General features: G+C 35.8%; 1 pseudogene across 1 annotated transcript; it reads left to right on the forward strand.

Annotated features, from left to right (window-relative positions):
- Window positions 1–6: 6 nt before the first annotated feature.
- On the forward strand, window positions 7–3,093 carry LOC143604936 (1-deoxy-D-xylulose-5-phosphate synthase 2, chloroplastic-like; annotated as a pseudogene). Its single transcript, XR_013148393.1, has 5 exons — window positions 7–548; window positions 628–935; window positions 1,136–1,417; window positions 1,511–1,797; window positions 2,832–3,093. The product of XR_013148393.1 is annotated as a 1-deoxy-D-xylulose-5-phosphate synthase 2, chloroplastic-like (transcript).
- The last annotated feature ends 2,038 nt before the right edge of the window (window positions 3,094–5,131 follow it).

Raw genomic sequence — 5,131 nt, forward strand, 5'->3', positions numbered from 1 at the left:
TGTCAGTATAAAATGCTACAAGCACACAACTAAATGCAAGTATATAACATATAAATGTAAAAACTACAAGTAAGATGCAAACAACGAGAAATGACCAGATTATGTTCATTTTGATTCGCATAACCTTTGTGAATAATAGAAAGATTTAAGACATTATTAACTTATAGCATACATCCTAAAGGTGTTATTTCTTTATATTTTAAACTTATGAAACATCTTATATCTTAAAATGGAATCAATTTGTACATTGGGTTAATTGTCATCTTTTTGGGATTGATAGGAAGTAACGAAACAATTAGGGGATAAAACGCACGAAGTTGTGGCAAAAGTGGATCATGGCATAAAAGGAATGATATGGGGCCAAGGGGCTTCCATATTTGAAGAATTGGGGTTGTACTACGTTGGTCCAGTCGATGGACATAATCTTGAAGATCTCGTCAATGTTTTCGAAAAGATTAAGTCCACGCCAGGACCGGTTCTGGTCCACATTGTTACCGAAAAAGGCAAAGGTTACCTCCCAGCTGAAGTTGCTGCTGACAAAATGCATGGTATTGCAAGTTTTACAATCAAATGAAGTAATGAACATTTGAAATTAAACATAAGTCTTGCTAATATGATTTCTTTTAGCTGTTGCGAAATTCGATCCTCAAACCGGAAAACAGGTGAAAACTGAGACCAAAGCACCCTTGTTAACGAAATATTTTGTGGACTCTTTAATTGCTGAAGCGAAGGAGGATGACAAAATAGTTGCTATCCATGCGGCTATGGGTGGAAGCACTGGTCTTAACACATTCCAAAAAGAGTTTCCTGCGAGGTGTTTTGATGTTGGCATAGCCGAGCAGCATGCTGTCACCTTTGCTGCGGGTTTAGCAACCGAAGGGCTGAAACCGTTTTGTGCTATTTATTCAACATTCCTACAAAGAGGTTATGATCAAGTAAGATCTCTGGCTTGTTAAGGGGGGATTTCAAGAAATGATATTGTACAATATGATGGATATCTAGTTTGGTATTTTGCTTTATTCCAAAAGACAATTTACCTCACTTCACGCTACAAATATGAAATATTAATGCATTATAAGAAAGCGACTATTCTTACAATAAAACAGTGTTTAAGTAAACGTATTTGACGGTGTAGGTGGTTCATGATGTTGATCTTCAAAAGATTCCTGTTAGATTTGCTATTGATAGGGCAGGTTTGGTTGGAGTAGATGGACCAACTCACTGTGGTACATTCGATACAACGTTCATGGCTTGTTTACCAAACATGGTGGTGATGGCTCCGTCTTGTGAGGCGGAGCTCATGAATATGGTTGCCACAGCAGCAGCCATCGATGATCGTCCTAGCTGCTTCAGGTATCCAAGAACCAATGGCATAGGTTCTTTAATCCCACCAAATAACAAAGGGACTCCATTAGAGGTACTTAGTTTGTGTACTAATGATGATATATTTTTGCACATTGTACATATGACAATAATTGAGTGTTTATTTGGCTATCAAAACTTCAAATAGGTTGGAAGGGGAAGGGTGATTAAGGACGGGAAATAGAGTGGCCTTATTGGGATATGGAACCATGGTACAAAGTTGTTTAGTCGCAAGAGAACTTCTTCAAGCGATCGACATCTCTGTGGACTGTGGCAGATGCACGATTTTGTAAGCCACTTGATGGAAATTTGATCAAACAACTAGCAAAAGAGCATGAGGTACTCATCACAGTTGAAGAAGGCTCTATTGGAGGATTTAGCTCTCATGTTTCTCATTTCTTGGCATTAAATGGATTACTTGATGGAAACCTTAAGGTATTTCCGTGTGAACACCTTTAGAGTTTTTTATAGCTCACATTTGAAGATAGTGAATAACGAGTTGTATATACTCCCTCTGTCCCGGTCAAATATTTTAATTTGAAAAACACAAAGTTTAAGATAGATTAAATTATTGTTATTTTTGCTTACCAAATGAGAATAATGCCCCTGGAACTTAGGTTCACAAATATTGTTTATTAATGTTAGTTGTGTGTGTTTAAGGGTAAAGTCGAAATTGACTAATAGATTTTAAAAGTGAACATTTGTAATGAGACAAAGAAAAAAAGAAATGTGGGCACTTTTAATGGGACGGATGAAGTAATATTGATCAACTATTTATAGAATTTCTATAGATGGTTAAATGGATCGGGTTTAGGCATTTCAAACCCATACCCGATTATTAAAGTTCGTTCCAAACCCTTTGGGTTTAATCAGGTAATTTATCCATTGGGTTTCGGATTTTCCCATCGGGTTTCTGGTTTTCTCTTTGGTTTTAACAAATATATCTAATCGATTACAAACAATGATTGCCATAAAACTAAAATTTCTCAAATAATTGCCATAACAAGTTTTGAAAAATAATATATATATATACTATATATATATATATATATGATTGTGATCATGAGAAAATCATTTATAAATTGAGAACTTTGAGAACCATTTAAAAAAAACCTCCTTTTAAGAAAAAAAAAATTATAAAACAAAAAACGCAAAAATAAAAAAAGTAAAAAAAACCAATTTTTTTTATTTTTCATACCGTTTTCATAAAACAAAATAAAAAAATACCAGTTTAGCAAAATTATACGTATATGTATAATACTCTTTTTTTTATTTTATACATGTTAATATATATACACATATGTATAATTAAGATAAAAGGATAATGTACATATGTGTACCTTATTTAAATCAATATTAAAAATAATATACATATGCGTATAATTCATTTTTTTTTTATAAAACCGGGATGGAAAATAATATGAATATGTTGTAGTTAACTTGATTGATACGTCTTTAATTGATTACAGTGGAGAACAATGACAATACCCAATAGATATATTGATCATGGGGCTCAATCCGACCAAATTGAGGAGGCTGGTCTCACCCCAAAGCATATAGCGGCTACAGTTCTATCATTGATTGGTGAGAACAAAGAGAAACTTCATGCTATCAACGTATAGTATGAAAGAAGATTCATGATTTATATATTTATATATACTATAAAGCCGAACAATAATTTTCCTTTCAATGGAAAACATATGAGGGCAAAGACTGAAGGACACTTTCGATCACCTATAGAATTTGATGACATAATTTTATTCAAGAAAGTTTCAAATTGTATCTCATATGTAAAGTGTTTTATTTTAAATAAATAAGTTGTATTGTTTATTAGGTTACCATCCTTAACTGCACATTCAGACACTATACTGAAATAATTGAGATACAGTAGTGATGAGAGTAACGAGAAGTTGATCCAAGAGTTTTCAGAGACATTTTTTATTGATTACCCGAAAACAGTTTGAAAAGTACGTTAACACAAATGATGGTGATTCTTCGTAACACTGATAATCATAAAACTTATGCTATAATTCTTCGTAATACAAAGCTCTAGTCTAAACTAAAAGAGTGTATGATTCAATCAAGTTTTGATTATTCACAAAGGGAAGATATATACAATTATATCCTGCTATCACTCTTGGAACTTAGTAGATGATATCAATTACATTATTACATAAAACATTAACTAAATATAGCATACTAATGTTTCAGTTAGTACACCCCTAAGTGTTAGTGGGAGACGGGTGAACAAATTGAGGAGGCTAGTCTTATCCCAAAGCATATCGCAGATACAGTTCTATCATTGTTTGGCAAGAACAATGAGACACTTCATGCTATCAACGTATATGTAGATTCTTAGAACGGGATCAAACAACTATGTTCTTGGATCAATCTCCTTGTAAGCTAGCGGAAATCACTCACAAGTAATCGAGATCTCGGATATTGTTTTGGTTTGTTATGACCCGAAGTGGGAAAGAGAGAGAGAGAGAGGAAATAGAGAGAGTTGGTAGAAAGTTAAGATAAGATTTGAAAAAAGGTTGTGTGCATGGTTATGTCTTCTACTATCTATAACAGAAGACATCTCATGTTTCTTTATATTGGAATGGCCCAATGGGCTCAAAGTACATGACCTCGGGCCGAAACATTATAACAATCTCCCTCTAGTCTTTAGTATTATCTTCAACTTTCGTCCTCAATCGGTCTTGTATTTGAAGGGGAGTCATAATCAAACAATTGATTGTCAACAAGGTAACGAACAAACATGTTGAACCTCTTAACTATCTTGTCAGTGTTGTCCCTTCTAACGTCTTCAACTGTGGACAGAGGAGAATTGTAAAGCTTCAACAAATCCTCCTTGTCGAGACACGCCAACTCATGTTCGTTAAAGCAGAGCGTATGCATGGTCACACAGTGAATGACCACATCCCCAATACTGTTATCAAATTCCCAGGCAACAAAGTCATACAACATGTCGGGCGTGAACGAATCTCCATCATAGATTGGTTCACTATGATATTTCGGCATCTTGTACCTCCATGCCTTTCTTCTCTTGTTGATGGCCGGATCCACTTCGGTTGGATGCAAACAAGATCTCCCCTTGTTAAGCTTGAAATTGGGGTGGTCATCCTTCCACTCTTTGCTCAGAAATCTCTTAAACCAACCCTCCTACTTCTCTTCACTTGCTCCACTACCCACTATTCTTCTCAAGTAATTCATGTCAAGTTGAGACAAGGAATGCATATCTGAGCAGTGCATGTAGGTAAGATCACCATTTGCACGTCTGATAACCCATGATTTGTTGTGATTGTGCCATTTACAGTAGAGAATGAGAAAGTCATCGTGGTATGGGTAGTTTCAACATTTGATGCTTGCATTTCCATCGATGTTGTACCACTTCTTCTTTCTGGCTTCGGCACTTGAGAATCTTCAGTAACATTAGCGGGAAGTGCCACCACGACAACTGATTCTTGAACTGAATCATTGACATCATGAACCGGCGTGTCCGGATTAGGGGAGTAGTTTATGTCATCCTCAACAACTTCTTCCTTTTCCTTTTCTAGAGATTGGGGTCTCGCAAGTTCATCAATATTAAAAGCAGACTTAAAATCTTCCTCCAGAGCAGCATTCCCGTTCTCTTGTTTCCATGGCGGCATCACCAGACATGGGATCACATTGCGTATCCTCATGTGGAGTAGTTTGTTAACCTGCTCCACTGCCAACACTGGCACCACCATCACCTCCATCCGAGTCATCATCACCACCTGGCTCG

This window comes from Bidens hawaiensis, unplaced genomic scaffold (genome assembly GCF_021521415.1).
Source record: "Bidens hawaiensis isolate Kalapana, Puna unplaced genomic scaffold, B.hawaiensis_p1.1 tig00067363_1, whole genome shotgun sequence".
NCBI classification, from domain to species: domain Eukaryota; kingdom Viridiplantae; phylum Streptophyta; class Magnoliopsida; order Asterales; family Asteraceae; genus Bidens; species Bidens hawaiensis.